The sequence below is a fragment of the Sturnus vulgaris genome, chromosome 2, assembly GCF_052056855.1.
Source record: "Sturnus vulgaris isolate bStuVul1 chromosome 2, bStuVul1.hap1, whole genome shotgun sequence".
Taxonomy (NCBI): domain Eukaryota; kingdom Metazoa; phylum Chordata; class Aves; order Passeriformes; family Sturnidae; genus Sturnus; species Sturnus vulgaris.
The window spans coordinates 90,214,629-90,232,241 of NC_142244.1; the positions used below are offsets into that span (position 1 = coordinate 90,214,629).

The following is a 17,613-nucleotide window of genomic DNA, read 5'->3' on the forward strand; positions in this document are numbered from 1 at the left end:
CTTTTCTCCTTTTCTCTCTCTTTTTTTTTTTTTTATGCGTTATTACTTTTTGGAACATTTTGCTAGCACCACAGGGGAAATTCAGTTAGGTTGTCAGCCTGATATAGTGTATTATCAGACACGTTAGCTTTTCCTCCCTCTTACATTTGCTTAAGAGCTTATAAACCACAGAGAATAAAAAGTGCTAAATAGAATTAAATGACCTGTCAAGGGTAGATACAGTATTTGTGAATGACTTAAAAAAATTCCAGCAGCTTCAAGCACTCCAGTCTCACTGACTCTGCATTATCTTGAAATTTGGCCTCTTTCTTTATTCCTCCAAGTAAAGCTCTTTGATGGTCATTGATCTTTGATGATTCTGTCTTGAAAAGGACTAATTTTGTCTTCTCATATTTGGTCCAGAGTGAGATTTTGTATCAGGAGAGGATATCTTTATGAGATATGAAATAGATTTGAAACCTGCTCTTAATATCATAAGCCTAATCTTGAATTTTATAAAACATTGAACAAAAGCAAGAAAATCTAGTCCCAAGAAGAATTAGCCAATACATATGCTGCGTTTAGTAGGGAATTTAGCTATTCTTCTAATGGAGAACAGGAGAATTTTCCATGGAAAAGAAGCTCCAGTGAGTCTTGATTAGGAAACTGAAATTTTTTATGTAATCCTTTTTTTACTCCTATTTTCTGACATCCTGCCCATTAGTACGTCATCATCCTCCCTCTCCCCTCTCCCCTGCAATTATGAAAAAACCTTTTCAGGGTTTAAATCTTTGCCCTGAACTTTAAATAACAAGTTGCTAGTCAAAGCAATATGTACAGCATATTCCTGTATGTTCTGGGACTAGTACTAAGTAGCTTGGTTCCTTGGCATGTACATCACATAATCCAGTACAAGGGTACCCTTTCAGCCTTTCAGAAGCAGGCTTTAGGGAGGGAAGTGTTAAGCTTCCCTTGAAGCACCTCATCCTTCGAGGCACTGGTGTGCTGTGCCATGCACACAACAGTCCTGCATGTGCCTGGTGCTGAGACGAGCCCGGAGAGCTTTGTGAGCTGCTCCAGGACCCACAAGTGGGACACCTTAGAAAGCAGTCCCAAGACATGTCTGTGTGGCAGTGCATGTGGACAACTAACTTGAAAAAATTAGCTAAGTACTGTGCTCTGCCAGCTGATGGTGGCTGTGCCTGTGGTGTGCAAGATGAGGAGTGGGCCAAAGAGAGAGGGGGAAAAATAACCTGGATTACACTCATTGCCTTCCCACAGAAACAAGGACCAGTGTACCAGTGCTGCAGTCCTATCACTGTAGCTCCAAATGCTTGTCATGTTTTTGAAGTTGCACAATACACCATTGCTTTGTGGGTTTCTCCAGTGTTAGTTGTACCTGGGAAATGAGACTGGTGTGATTCAGGACAGAATGTGGTATGTGGATTTAGCTCTTTAGCTGGATTGATACACTACTACAGAAAGCTGTGCAGAGTTTCATATTTCCTTAGAAGAAAATTTCCTTTCTTCTGGCTACTCTCTGTATCTACAGAGAATGCAATCCATGGAAGGCACTTGCTTCTAGAATCTATCAGAAAATAAAAGTCCCAGCCTGACTAAAAAAAACCAACTAACTCCTATCAGCTTAGTTTTTCTAGCTCTAATAAAAACCTAGGAGTACTTTATTGTACAAATGATCCTATAGAAATCTGTCACAAGGCAGTGACATACACACTTACAGACAGGATGGTGACAGTTTGTTCTATTGCATAAGACCCTCTTATAAGTCTAACCTGTGATTCACACAGTGACTATTTCGATAACCTTTCTGCAATAAGAAGCATTACTTGTAATTCAGATGTATGGGAATATTAAGTAATTATATTCCAATTATGAATTGCTGTAAAAAAAGTCTGACATTTTCTTCTCAGCAGAAAAGAACCCAAACAAACTCTATGCATATTTCAATGGCAGTGAAATACTCTTCAGATTGCCCTTGGTAATCTGTGTCCGTATCTCCGCTGCTCCAGTGAAATTAACACATCCATTGAAGACTCTGCATGAATCAGCTATGGGCTCTTTAATTTAATTGAGAGTTTCCACAGTCAGAGTAGGAAGAAATTAATGACCTAGAGTCCAAAGCAGAAGCCCCAGTTAGAAGCTAAGGCCCTACATCTTGGTATCTGAAACTCCCTGTTCAGCCATTTGCTTGGGTTATTTGGTCAGATCCTTATTCCAGCCCACACGAACTACCTGCTCAGTTGTTGCCAGTATGCCTATATGCAGGAATACCGGTCGATGCAAGAATTGTCTAAAATCTGCACGATAACAGAAAAAGATAGAGCTCTTTGAGGGAGCAATTTATCAAAAAGCATTTGGCCCACACCAGCTTTTCAGTGCACTTGGATCCTGCCAGTGAAGAATGCCAAAGGTGTGGCTTTTAAATTTGGAAAGAACACTCGTACTGTATCAGCGTCTGAACTACTCCAGCGTTAAGACAAATGGTTGGCAAAACCAAACTCTCCCCTCATGAGGCTGGGAGACCCGCCAGTTTCTTCCTCTGTGAAAGGGAGAATCTGCGTCGTGTTTGTTGAGATTTGTATTTTTTGTTTATCTAAGAGTGAACACGGGTGACATTCACGTCGTCCCCCAGTGCAGCCTGCTACAAACAGCACGGAAACCCCTCGGCTCAGAGGTGCTTGCTCTCACTTGGCCTCTCATCACGGCGGGCTGGGGAAGGACGGTGGCCAGGTTTTGGCGAGGGCATGTGTGGGCCGGGGCCGTGCTGCTGGGTGAGCCGTGGGGCCGGCCGGGCCGGGGCGAGCCCGCGGGTGGCCAGCAGAGCCACGGGGCAGCGGGGCCGAGGCGCAGGGTCCCGGGAGCCGGGCGGGAGAGCAGGATCCCGGGAGCGGTGTGGGAGCAGGGTCCCGAGAGCGGTGCGGACGTAGTGCAGGAGCGGTGCGGGAGCAGGGTCCCGGGAGCGGTGCGGGAGCGGTGCAGGAGCGGTGCGGGAGCAGGGTCCCGGGAGCGGTGCAGGAGCGGTGCGGGAGCGGTACGGGAGCGGTGCAGGAGCGGTGCGGGAGCAGGGTCCCGGGAGCGGTGCGGGAGCCGGGGCTGCAAGGCGGCCGGCAGCCACCGGGGGGCTTCATTTCCCCTCGAAAGGAGCTCTGCCGGGAGCCGCTTCCCGGGAAAGCGGCTTGTTAGCGCTAATGAGAGCCCGGCTGTTCTGCTCCCGCGGCTCGGCGTGTGCTGTGAGCTCGCGGTTTAGCCATTTAAAGGCATCTCGGCCTCCCCGTTTATTTTGAGGGTCTCACGTCTGTCAGCCTTCAGCGAGTAGAGGCTAATACACTTAAGCACGTTTTACCCCTCGCGGAAGCCTTAACCAAGGCCATTAGTGGGGCAGGACGGCCCCAAATGCTGGGCTAAAAGCTCTTTCCAGCCTGCCAGGCTCCTGTGACTGTGGTGCTGCTCTACTTTTCGCAGTAAATGGCTGCCTCAATAATTTCTTGCTTAAATAATTATCCATGAGAGTAATACATATTAATAACTATAATACATTGGGGTTTTTTTAAACACTTATATTCATTCATAAGATCTCAAAGTGCTTTATAAATGAGGTCAGTGCAATTAACCCTATTGAACCACTGCTGCGAAGAAATTCCAGATGTGCTTATAAACTGATGCTGTCACTTGGCATCAGCCAGACAAATGGTCCTGTTTCTAGCACCTTTAATCCAATCTGGAATCAAAACCAAAACAGCGGAAAGCCTCCATATTAGATAAGGTTTTTGGTCACAGAAGCTGCCATTGCCTTGAAGGGAGGAAGGAAATAGCCTGGAAGAATTTGGAAACTGCCCTGCTGTGCTTAAAGTGGTTGGGGATCACTGAAGAACTGAAATAAGGAGAAGCAGCAGTTGGCAAAAACTGGAAGAGGTAGCAGTGAGGAGACTGAAGTTTCTTAAGTAACATGTAGCTTAGAGAGCTGTCACAGTTTTTGAGAGAGACTCCTGCCCTTCCTTGGAGGAAAGCGTTCCCAGTGATCTGAAAGAGTGAGGGGGCTAAAGCCCTAAAAGGAGGCCTCCAATTTTAGAAATGTCTCTCCTCACCATAATCCCTCCACTTTTATAACATTTTCTACGTATGACATTATACGAACTGCGTAACTGACAAATCCTTCATTTGCATTAGATTTAAGTGTCTTCCCTCCCATCACTCCTCACGGTTAAAAATACATTACAGAAATTACTATCCTGCCTAGGAAAATGTGTGATGACTCTGGTGTCTGTCGTTTATTTCTAAAACATTTTGGCACTTTTCCTCCTGAGTTGTCTTTTCCCTTCAGCTTTGAGAGGGGGAAAGGAAAGTGCAGGGTTAGGGCAAGATTTTTCCATTTCCCCGGTTATTGCATGCATTCATTGCAGCCCACATGCCAGGCATGATGAAATCTAAATGTTGGGCAGAAGCAGTGAAATCCTCAGGAGGAAAGGAGAATAGAAAGCACAGAGAAGCCACAGTTTGGGCTGCCATAACAATGACCATATTGAATCGGACCAAAGGTATTGGCCCAAGATTTTTTCTTCTTGCACTGCTCAATATTTACAGAAAGACTGTAAGCAAACAGCAAGTGGAGCATGGCCTTTCCTTTCATATGACCTTTCAGCTCCTTCAAAGGGGAAAAATTCAACCCTGCTTTCACCTCCTTGCTACATGGGCTAAATTTGGCCCTCTGCATGCAAACAGCCCTCTGATATTCTCCACTCCTTTCTCCTGCAGGCCTACAGCTGATGCTCCAGTGTCTTGTCTCAGGGGCTGCTCATGTGGGGTGTTTCTGAGCATTAATCATGCTGCAGACATCCGTTTTCCCTCTGATAAGAGCCTAGCTCAATCTGTAAGGAAAGGAGGGGAATCAATCTGCCTGATTGCCGTAGACCCTTCATTTTGCACTGCTCAGCCCCTTGCCAAGCGGAGCAGCAGGGGAGTCTCCGCTCAGTTGCTCCCAGCAGGTGTCACTATGGAATGGGAAAATGCAATTCCAGGGCTGGGAAGGAAGCCTGGCTGCAGGCGGAGCATCCTCTGACACTGCTGCCGAGGTAGCATGCCACTGTGTCCCGGAAACTTTCATAATTAGATCTGAAGCAGACGCGCTGCCACCCTCCACTTTCTCTCCTTTTTTCCCTTTCGTTGCAGCAACCATAATAGCGGGTTGGGGGAGATTTTGGTTTTTTAAAAGGCATTGCTTAGCAATGAATGCAGAGACACCCATCTTCATGGATCACTAACTACCCTGTGTCGTAAGGCAGCACAATAACGTGTAAAGTTTCCAGAACTGTTGGTAATTACTGATAAGCCCGGTTCAGCTCTCAGTTACATACAAAGCTGGGTAAACAATGGGAGGAAAAAATTAATTAGAGCCCATGTTTGCTAAAGCTAGCTAGTGATTCCATCTGATCACGTTTGTGCTCCTTTTATTCCCTTTGCACAAACATTTGAGTGGTCAGGTTTTTCTAGCACCTAGGTGTGCAGCGGGAGCTTTAGTCCATGCAAATAAAATCTCTCTCTCTCTAAGGGCATGGGCCCTTCTGGCAAGTGCTTGCTCATGCTCTGCCCTTGTGTTTGCAGCTGGGAGGGTGTTTGGAGGCCTGGGAAGGTAGAAATCAAATGGTCGTCTCTCCCAAGCAATACTGAGGGTCTATACATGAGAAAAAGCAATGGGGGAAGAGAGAAGGGGGGAAAAGAATGAATGCGAGACAGTGGGAAGGGCACTCATCTGGAGATATTTCACACGTTTCTTGACCCCAGAGTACCTTTGTACGGTATGATTTCTGTGACAACAAACACAGACTATGTGAAGAGGCAGAGGGGAATTCACCATCTCACAGAAAGTTCTTCTTAGACACTCTCTGAACACACTGGTGATGTGAACATTGGGCCTGGCTTGGATCACCTCGCTTGCTGGGAAAGCTGAGGTAGACCCAGTTCTTAAGAGTTTTATCCCAGTGGGAACGCTCAATAAGTGCTATGCAGCAGCTCAAACACTGCACGGGCCCTTTGTCCATCTGTGGCTTCTCCCCAGGAACCCAGACAACTTCTGTGTGTTCAGGGGGACTGAGGGTGTCAGGGCTCTAAAATCCATATTGTCCTTTATGACTGGTTGAACTCTCTTGCTATGGTAGGTCTGACTTACTAACATCAAAGCAAGACCAGTCTTGAGAAGGTAATCAGAGCAGATGACCTCCAAATGTCCCTTCCAGCTAAAATAACTCTGTAATTCTATTAATGTGGGGTCATATTTGCTTATCCATATCCTTGAACAGTGTCTTTATTTTTCCTGCATCTATTTACCAGTTTTGTGCAGAAGCAATCCCTATTCTTCTGATCAGAGATCAGGCATGTGAACAAGATGAATGTGACATCTCCTCAACTGATTATAAATATTGTGTACATCTTTCCCTCCTCTGCATCCTCAGAAACTCAGATAACTCTGCTAGTAAGGACCATATTTGGTCAAGGATAAACAGAGAAAGGACTTGAGTGCCCTCAGCATCATCTCCTCACATCTCCATTCCCTGAAGTGCTCCCTCAGAGTCAGTGCATCAGTGACTTATTCAGATTCATCTCCAACATGTAGCAACCGGGTCAGGCAATTATAGCTATGGCTTGATGTTTTGCTGTCAATGAACAGTTTGGTGAGACCTGGCATCTGCTTAGACTCATAATGTGTTTCTCCTCTTGTGAAGAAATGCTTGGCAGATGGATCCATAAAATCCTACACTTAAGTGCACCCCTTTTATTGCTGTTGTTCATGCTCTGGTATGCAAAGATCTGTTTTATGGGGTGTTGGGAAAAGCTCAGATCAAAGCTAATGTGATTTAGCCACGATACCTTCAACAAGAAGAGGAGTTCAAAAGATAGGAAATCATCTATGAAGACAGACTTCACATACCTTTTCCTGTTGGGCCACAATATAAAAAAGGGTTTTGGACAGAGGCCTAATATCAGCCTCTCCTTTTCCCACTAGTACACTGGACAACAAGGACCCCATCTAACTTAGCCTGCAGGATCTCCCCTTGGCCTCTAGCCACAAGTATCTGCCCTGGCAGTATGCTTCTAAAACAAAGTCACAATGTGTGAACGTAAATAAATTCTTCCCTCTCCCTATTTGAGACACTTCCAGGAAAGAAAATATCCCTATGTTCTAATTTTTGTTTATTCTGAATACAGTTGCTGGATGTAAGCCATTCTAATTAAACTGCAAACTTCTTTTGTAGAGAGCTCAGATGTTGAAGAAATTGATGTCAAGCATTACACAAGTCTGTATCATTTGTACTCATCTTTTTAAATTCCACTGGCATAAAAGAGTAGCAGAAACCACCAGCAAACTCCAAAACAAGGCCCCCAGATCTGTTTGGTCTTGCACTTTGGCTGTCCCTGGGGTCTTAATGGAATTTACAAAACTGAGAGCAGAGCATGACGCAGGGTGTCAGCTCGCAAATGTGGGTGGTACTTGGGTGTCAGATAAAGATTCATTTAGAAATGCAGCCGAGGAGAAGGAAGCCTCCTTCTGTACCCAGCACAGCCTCTGCAAACCAAGTGTCAAATTTGATCTCGTGTAATGAGCAAGTGCTTGGCAAGGTGTTCCTGGTGCACAGGTTACAGAGGTGGTGCTGCATCATTGTCCTGGGTGTCCAGCAGAAGACCCTGGGACACTGTGCTCGCTGTGTGGTGGAGCCTGGGCCATCAGCCAGCCGACCTGTGTCACTTGCTCAGGCTCAGTTAGCAGGCTCAGGCTGTGGATGCAATCCACACCAACTGCAGTGCCAAGGCACCAGTTGCCCCCAGCAGCTAATAATATAGAACTGCGAAGTACAGTTAATTAAGTAGGTACAATTTGTGTGTGTTCCCTACATGCGAAATGGTGTGTGGTTTTCTGCTGGTGATGTAGGTTGTTGCTCCCAGAGTTGTCCCTTGGGGTCCTGTTGTCAGGTTCTCTCTGCTCTGTGCCAGACTCTGGCCTGCACCCGAGGTTCAGGAGGCCATGACTAACACCAAAAATGTGAAGTCTTCTTTAGAACTAAACTCTTGGGGAGTCTGGACTTGGGTTGGTTTTTCTTTGGCCATCTTTGACATTTTTTTCCTTCTAAGCTAGGATCCTAAAGATCTAAATAGTAGCTCTCTGCTGTTGGAAAACAGGCTAGCATCAGGATTTCTGTGAAAGCTTCCGGCTGATCACTCACTGTCATCCCTACCAGAGTTTTTCATAGCAGTGAGATTCACAGCAGCCTAATGCAGAGATTCTTGGTTGGCTTCAGTCATTCACAGAGGCAGGGAGCTATGACTTATATGTCCGGAGGATATATGGGAAACATTTTAAAAATAGAAAGGTTCTTGTTTTATAAGCTTCCAGAGAGTCCCCTTTCAGAGAGAAACATGTATTGCAGACTGTGCATCATGTTTGAAGGAAGATTTGTTACAACTGCATTGTTAGTTTGGGGTGAAGAGAGATGCACTGGTGCTTTATAAGGACACTAAAAATCATTAAAGAGAAAAGAAAATCAAAACAACATAGGAGTAATTTATGAATGATTGATAGTCATCTGAGGGCAGTGTATGAACAAACCTTGCATTCTCCTCTGTCTCTGCTTGCTACAGTAAGTGTTTGGCAACATCTGCCATTTGTCTGGGTCAAGGTGAAATATCCATTTTGTTTTGAGGAGGAATCAGGCATTTTTACAATGCATCTCAGTTCAAATTTTCTTCTTAGGATGCAAAGAAACCTCTACTGCCACACTGTAAACGAGATGTAAGTCCCTGAAATAAACTCAGACTGGTTGAAGCAGAGACCAGAAAACACTACTACATGTTTCTTTTAAAAGGAAAGATAATAAAAAAATTACTAATAAATCAAACAGCAAAAATCTGGAAAAGACAGTGGAAGATAAAGATATATTTGAGTGATCTGATAGTAATATTGACAGCAAGAAACACTTGTTCATTAATCTATTCTTGCTTTGCTGACATTGTTGAGCAGAGAGAAACCAAACTCTTCCAATCTTCTCCATCATTTGGTGCTTCTCACCTGCTTTCCAGTTTGGAAATCAAACACTTAGCTCTCCCTCTGCTGTGGACAATTGAAAGACTTCTGTTGTGTTCTCTTCTTTGAATTGGCTTCCAGTTCAAATGGCAGTGGACAGGCCAGCTAGGAAAGGTTAAATGGTTAATTTGCAATGGTTAATTTGGAATTATTAATTCCAGGAGAAAATAGAAGACCATGAATCCTGTGTACTGGGGAGGATGTCACTTGTCAGGAAGGCACCCAGATGCCAGTGAGAACTGATGGGCATGTGAAGGACACAGCCCTGTGCTGCTTATGTACCACTGGTACAGGAATAATTGCCCTGCACACATACCTCAGATGTCAGGAAGGCAAAAATGTCTGACTGCAACAGTCTGTGGTCTGACACAGAACAAAACACAACAAAGCTAGGCGGGAAAAGAGCAAGAATTAGGAGAGCAGTAATAAGATCACACAGTAAGTAACTGCCTACATGCACAATTAGAGGGTTCCAAGCCATTTTAAAGAGGAGTTGTGTGAATAATTGATTTTTCAGTTCACTGGTCAAACTGAAGAAAAAAACCATTCATTTTGGATTGACCTGAAGCATAAAATTTTATTGGCTTTCTCGGAAAAATTAAAAAAAAAAGTTAGGGAAAATGATTTGGGATTGAAGTCAAAGCTAATGATTCATTTATTTGGAGGAATCGAAATGCTCGTTAAGTGCATTTTAAATTTAGAGAAGTTTACAAATAACTTTTGAACAAAAAATAATTTTTTGAAAATATGTGAAAAATATTGTGAAAATATGAAAATAATTTCTGTCTCTCTCTTTTTTTTTTTTTTTTTTTTTTTTTTTTTTAAATAATGGTAATTTTCAGTCAAAATTATTAGCCAAATCAAGTAAATTTCAGGAAAAATTTTGACCTGACTTGTTTGCCTAGTACCTAACAACACTGCTTCCCTCTGTCCTTCTACTCTTCTTTTACAGGACAGTGCATTTGTTGGAAAGTATGTTGTAAACAAATTCTGAGGAAATGATGGCTTGATTTTCAAATGACGATTTTAAACTTACTTTTTTTGGACATGAACAGCAAAATTCTAAATCTAGTCCTCTGTTATGAAGCTAAGATTAGAGGGAAAAATATTCAAGTGAAGAAATAATTTAGTTTTTTATTTTTAAGTAATAAATGAATAATGTAAATAAGGCTTGAGAAATGATGAAAGTTTTACTTAAGCAGTCCATAACACCCACTACTGGCAAAATTACCCATCACCAGTCCTGAGGGGGAAAAAAAAAAAGAATCAAATAGCCTGTGGTGTCAGAGTATTCAGATAAGCACCACGAGTTTTCCCCGTAGTTCCAAAGTCACCATCCCAGGCTGATGCTTACCCGAGGTGCAGAGGGGGTTTGGGGGTCCTGTGTGGACTGAAGGTGGGTGAGATCATTGTCTGGTCACGCTGGCTGCCCAGGTGTCAGCTCCCAAGGCTGGATCTCTCTTTCTCACTTCCTAAGGAAAAGCTGGCGTGCCTCCTGTGGGCTGTGCTTTCAAGCTTGCTCTTCTTCCTGCAACAGTTCAAAGATCAAAGAAGGAGCAGAGGCTGTTTCCCAGGAGCCGAAAAAGACACCCATCACACAGACCCTGTGGGAGATGCCTGGCAAAGGATCAGAACTTAGTGTTCATTTTCTTTGGTAGCCAGTTTCTTCCAGCCCTTTAATATTCATTGCATTGAAAATATTTTCTCCCTTATAAATACCGTCTACTTTTTATGGGTTGTCTCTCTTAAGTGTGCTTTATTTCTGCACATTATACTTTATATATACACCTAAAACTTCCTGAATGGATCACTTCTTCTTACATTAGCTGAGTAACTTTGAGCAAGAAAAGGAAAGAAGCTGTCTAACATGACCATCCTTCTCACAACCACCTCTCAGAATCACTGACCTGGTGTATTTTGTGCCCAGGGCCTCTGTCTGAGTCAGGGATGAGATATTTGCTCACTCACAGGGACTGGATGGAGCTCTCCTCACGTGGGCTCAGCAGAAGAGCACAGGCAGTTTTTTATGGCTCTGAAGCCTAAGCAGCTCTCCGAAATGAAGGCGCCGTGATCTAGTTAGGTTAGGGAAAATAATGGGCACTATACATGTGCTTTGATACATTTGCTTTTCTTTTGATTTGTCTGAAAGCCTCTCATTCTCTTTCTTCGCCCCTACTGTCATTTTCCTTTTTTCTCTACCCATTCCCAGTTCAAACCTGACTTAAAGAGTTTATGAGGGAGAGCCAGAGCCAGAACAGCCATTGATCTTAAGGGGATCAGGTTTCTGCCCCGTATCGCTCTGTCCTTTGGGTGCTGCTGAAGCAATTTATTTTATATTACAAGTTTATTAGGGACGACCAGTATTGGGTTTTGTTGTGTGTTTCTATATTTTTTCCAGAACAACTGGAAAGAAGCAGTCACACCAAGATGGATTAATAAACAATTAATAAAAATAAAATCCTCACTGTCATTAATGACCACACTCTGATTTTCCTTTTGAGGCAATAGATCACCCTATCATGACTTCTGTGGCTCTCTGTGCAAAAGGAAAAAAAAAAACCCAACCAGCTTCTCATGGTGAAAAAAGAAATTGAAACCTGTTTATTTATGACTGGATAAGAATGAGCTGCCTCATTAATGTGGTATAAAATGGGTATAATTCAGCATTCTGTACAATCCTCCATGACGTGTTGACAGGTGCTGTCATGCACTATCACTTTTAGGTTATTGCACTCTAATAGACTACAATTATAGCTCATTTAATATGATATGACAGTGGGGAAGCACGTGCAAGGTTACAAGCAGCTACACTTACAAAACAAGCTGGTGGCAATGTATACAGCTACAGGTAAATATTGCAGGGGACAAATCTCCTTTCCACTGTCACAGAGCACAAATGTCTGCGGCTACAGGTCTTATGCATATAGTTCTTGCAATGAAACATTTGTTCCTCACATTTTCTCTTATTTTTCCCACAAATGCCGATATTACTGCTTTCAGTTGTGCCTCCTAATGTTGCTCCAACAGTCGAAACCACAGCAGGGGGTGGAGTAGACTTGAAGAAAAGCCGAAGCTGTAAGTAGCACAAGATTTATAACAGTTGGCAGCCCAACATCTCATCTCATACAAACAACTCGGTTTCCTTTTGGCGGCCTGCTGTGCCACTAACAAGGCAGGCTACAAAATTCACCCACTGGGTGATGGGGAAAGGCAGCACAAAGCACACACCAGCATCATTTTCATATGGCAGGAGAGCAGCAAAAAAGTTGGGCCCCGTGCACTAATTTCAGTCATTAGAGGGGAAAACTGCAGAACTGGACAGAAATGCTGGATAGAAATATTTTGAACTGGTTAAAAACAAAAGTCCCCTCAGGGGACTTAAAGATTTCTCAACAACATTTCCAACCGAGCATTGTAGGGTTTTGCCAGGGCAAGTTCACACTGTGGCCATGTAGGTGGTATTATAAGCCAAAAAGACGCCAGCCAGTCTGTGTTTTTGTCTAAGCCATGTACTGAAGTGAGTGATTTTGCTACTTTCTTGCCTAAAATGTGTTTCAGATATTGTTTTAAATGCTGAGCTATTCTTGCACACTGGGCGACTGTATGATATATTCCTTCTGAGAGTGGCCACACACTTAAATTCAAGGGTTTAAATATAAAAACTTAGACGTGGACTCTGTGCAGTGTTTTGCACGGAAGACCAGCTGCTGGCCCGTGCAGCCGTGGTGCCTCGACAGCTGGGTCACGCCATCTGGGTCGGGATGCTGCCTCTCCGTCCCACGCACCCGCAGAGCCCCAGAAACACTCCTCAACCGGTTTGTAATGAAACATCTCCTTTGCATCACAAAGAATGTGCTTGTTCGCTGAAACTCTTTCCCCATCAGCAGCAATCATATGCTTGGCATACCTCCTGGAAGAGCACACACGCAGCCTCCTCTGCTCCTCTTCCGCAGCACGGAAGGCTCAGCCTGGTTGCCTTCCTCCCTCCCTTCCTGAGCAGCCTCATGTCTCCTTCAGAATTCAGTTTTCCTGCCATTCCTAGCACATTTCCAAATCTCCAGCTCCCACCATGTTCTCTGTGTGTCTGCTTTGGCTCCTGCCATGGGCTCAGTGAAGGACAAGGGAGGTAAATCTGAGGTCAGGTCCGTGATGAGGCGACTGCATCTCTGCCAGCCGTAAATGATTCCCAGTCAGCCCTGTGTGCCTGAGAAAGTGGGCTTTTCTGACCACAGCTACTTTTCAGGGGAGATGTCCATGTGCATTTCAGCTTGATCATCCCAGCTGGTTGCTATGTCCTGCCGACTTGCCCAGAGGATGTATACTGGAGCCATTGTCTCATACAAACCCTGTTAAACTAACTGTGCCCTTTGGCTCTTCAGGAGATTGCAGTCCTAAAGAAAACACCACAAATAAGTCCCCTTCTAAAAATAGTGGCATGTTATTTTGCATTTTTTCATGCTATTTTCTCCCTCCAACCCAAGGGAAATATTGAATTAATTCAGTATACTAGGGTGCTGGAGAGAAAATACGAGAATTGCTGATATAATCATGCAACACTTGCCATTTAATATTATTGCCAATTTGATGCAGGACTCTGAAAAATTCCAGTTACTCTTCGGGGAAGAACCTCTTCTGCAGACCAGTGACACAAATTCTACGCTTCTCTCTGACAATCTCCCATTTAATGTTACTGTTGTTTTCAAATTCTCCTATATAAATAGGAGAAATATAAACCCAAATAAAATGTAAGTTGTGAATATTAAGATATTAGGATAAACCAAATAATATCTAAATATTTCAACTAAATTCATTAGTAATATATGCTTTTAAAAGAAAGTTGATCTCGTGTAACAGGTCTTTTGTTTGTGATCAATCTCAAATCTGATAGCCTTTTTTCAGTTATAAATGTACTAAAATACCAAACCTTGCATTACTATACTAGTGATGTCACCCGGCTAAGGTCTACTAATAAAGTGTGAGTGTCATTGTCTTGACAAAGAAAACTCTGCAGGATAAAAGTTACAAACAGTAGCATCTATTATGTTGCAAACAATATTGCTACAAAAAGGAAAAAAAAATTCCCCAAACCGAAAAGAGAACAGACTGGGGCTGAAGGGACACAAATCAGAAACCTTCACTCCTGAATTTTCTATTATTTTTCTTGTTTGGTGTGAAAAGTTGTCTCTGTAAATTGAGGCACAGTTGGACCCAAAGCTTCTCCCTCTGATCAGTGTTTGGTTGGCAGGAACTGTATTTTTTGTTGTTGGGTTTTTAATTTTTTTTTCTTTTTTTTTTTCCTTATACCTGAATAAAGATTTTTTTCACTGACTGGGAATGTTAGGAAGGGGACTAAGGGTTAATGCTGCTTGAAATAAAAATCCAAGTGAATTTCTACAATTATCTACCGAGGTCTCCTGAGGGTTGCCACAGATGGCATGTGATCCTCCTGCCTTGGATGACACCCAGCACCTGTGGATGGGGCTGAGGGGTGAAAGGAGCAGAGCCAGGAAGAGCATTAGACATGGAGATTTTCTGCAAACTGGTTGTAAAACAGCACCAGCAGTGTAACAGAGTCCCTGTTACAAACTTTGGTAATCATATAACTTCTTTTAATACTTAATGCTTGTAATAAGCACCCTTCTTCCCCCTTCTCACTGTTACTTTCATAGTCCTGGAAAAGCAATTTTTTTAGTGCCCTTTGCTATGTACAGAAATTCAACTGTGGCTGTGTGATTTCAGTCAAGATTTCAGGAGTGAAACAATGTGTTTCACCCTGCTACTGTAGAGTGATTTCTAACACATTTCATAAATTTCATTATGAAAGAAAACGTCAAGTAGAGAATTCAAAATCCTCTTTTTAGTGCCTGTCTTCATGAACTGCTCACAGTGGATAATGCCATAACCTCTGCCGGTATAATGGAGCATTATCAAAGGCAGACATTCGCAAATCAACAGGGAGGTAGAGACCTGAAAGGCTTTTTGTTTTGTTTTCAGTTTTGATGAAGGATGATCAGCTCTTTGCAAGTACCTCTACATTTTAGGCTTTGTACTCGACTTGATAAAACCATGATGAAGTGGTGAGCATTATCTTTTCCTTTTTTGTTCCTAAGAGCTATGACCTGTAGATTTGTATGAATCAAATATCTGGACCTATGTATGTGTGACAAAAAGCCAGTCTGAAACATTAGTGGGGATCTTTTTGACTTCATGCAGAATTCTTCTATTTTGTCCTTACATAAGGAAGACTTTGGTGGTAACAAAGTAATGAACAAAGGCATTGCATTTTTCAAATTATAAATTTAAGATTATTGAACACTTTTGAAATCAGATTCCCTGTGAAATCAACATTTTATTCCTTGCCATACTCACTGAAATATTGGGAGTCATATTAAAATTTGTTTAGTTAGACAGATTTCTTTTTCTCTCACCTTTTTCCATTTGCCTTATTTCTTTCCCATCACCCACTTTCCTTCCTTCCTTCCTTCCTTCCTTCCTTCCTTCCTTCCTTCCTTCCTTCCTTCCTTCCTTCCTTCCTTCCTTCCTTCCTTCCTTCCTTCCTTCCTTCCTTCCTTCCTTCCTTCCTTCCTTCCTTCCTTCCTTCCTTCCTTCCTTCCTTCCTTCCTTCCTTCCTTCCTTCCTTCCTTCCTTCCTTCCTTCCTTCCTTCCTTCCTTCCTTCCTTCCTTCCTTCCTTCCTTCCTTCCTTCCTTCCTTCCCCCCTTTCCCATTTTTCTCCTTCCCTGTCACCTTTATTGTTCCTTCCTCTTCCCTTCCTCCTTCTGTCTTTTCCTCTCCTCTCTGTCCCTCTCACTTTTGCAAGATAAATCCCATCCTTGTAAATTTATAACTGACAGGGCTGACAACTACAATATTTACTGGAAAAACAAGAACACACAGCAAGACTTCATGATTCTATTTCTCATATATATTTCTTTATAGGTTGCATTCTGCAGTATTTGGTGCATGTGTCAGTGGAGATGAAAAGATACTTTACAGGGAAACTGAAATCTATTTCCAATGTCATTGCTATAGCACAAAATGGAATACTGTGAATGACAGTCACTCAGATTTCCATAAATGTGGCTCCTCTATAAGCAAAATTCTGAAGTGATTTTTATTTCTAATGTCACCCTTGGAGGCTCTGCAATGTCATTCTCATTTTTGTCAGAATAATTATATTTAATTTTGGGGTTTGGTCTATCAGAGGTCTACAAATTTATTTTATAAGTTAATACTACTCATTTGTCAAAACCAGACAAGAAGCGATCATTTCCCTATTTCCCTTCTATACTGCATGGACATTCTTTAATGGTTAAAATATTATGAGGGGGGAGGAAGAGAGAAAATGTCTTTTATGTGTCTTTTTCAGTGAGCACAACAGTCTTTGTTCAGCTGATGTGGAAGGCCAGTTGAACCCTGTGTTGCACGAAGACCTGAATACCTGCCAGTCAAAAAGGAGCACATTACTCAGTGAGGGCTCTCTAGTCTTGGAAGTCTGAAGTGTGTGTATGTGGGAAGCTAGATTTACAGATTTTAGCAGCGCATTATGTAGAGTTTCAAAATGAGATCAGTGAAGTCAAATCAACCTTCCAAGTCCATTTCAGGCTTTCTTTTTTATTATTTTTTTCCTCTTTGGACATAAAACACTTCAAATAAAAGTTCTATTAATAAAGCTCTAACCACAGATTAAATATTTCTGCTGACATTATTTGACTGATAATATCAATTTCAAAGTTCAAATTTTAATAAGGTATTACAAAGCATAGGAAGAAACAAGCTAATCAAGCCAAGTTTCATATTTCCCCTCTTTGTATAAAATGATAAGTGAATTTAAAGCTATGCTTTGTCTCTTTAATATCTGCTAAATATGGATGAATTACTGAATATATATTTATTCTTAGCCTCATTTGAAGGCAAATATTTACAAGGCTTTTCTGTTGTAATCTGATTTTAATATCTCAACTGAAAATGATTCATAACATGTGGCTTCAAATACCCTGTAGTTAAAGAGGCCAGAAATTAATTAACTGATTCTAGCAAGGGTTTCTTGGAACTGACCTTGAAAGAAAAAAAAAGCAGTACTATTTATCAGATCATTGTACATTGTTGTTGCTTGTGCAAAGAATTTCAGGAGTAAATAACAGAGTGGCGATAACTTGTGTCTGATCCTTGGTACCAATGTGCATGTGTATCCTTTGGTTTTCTGTGGTTCCTGCAGTAGGGCTTCAAGGGCCAAATATCTTCTGTCCTTTTGGCATGGAAATTGTTCAGACAGGCATGGGCATGTGAAGTGTGTCGGTGACTGTTATGCAAGCAATGGGAAGCACCTCCCTTTAATCCCTTGTCCAGATTAAAATGCAGTGAGTGCGGAAATATTTGCAGGTCCTTTTTTTCTGCATCTTATAAATATACTCAGGAAGCCATCTGGGAACAGAAATACTCTCTAAGTACCGCTGACCTGAAATGCAAGTGTCTTTGTGAAGTCAGTTTCTCTCCTTCCTTTGAAAGACAATCTTGCTGATGCTGACTGCTAAAAATAAGGACG

At 42.4% G+C, this 17,613-nt stretch overlaps 1 long non-coding RNA gene across 1 annotated transcript; it reads left to right on the forward strand.

The window, feature by feature from the left end:
* Positions 1–14,597: 14,597 nt before the first annotated feature.
* Positions 14,598–16,565, forward strand: LOC148224891 (uncharacterized). The gene is made up of 3 exons (XR_015801989.1): positions 14,598–14,661; positions 15,065–15,147; positions 16,438–16,565. It is a non-coding gene; the product is annotated as an uncharacterized LOC148224891 (long non-coding RNA).
* Positions 16,566–17,613: the final 1,048 nt, after the last annotated feature.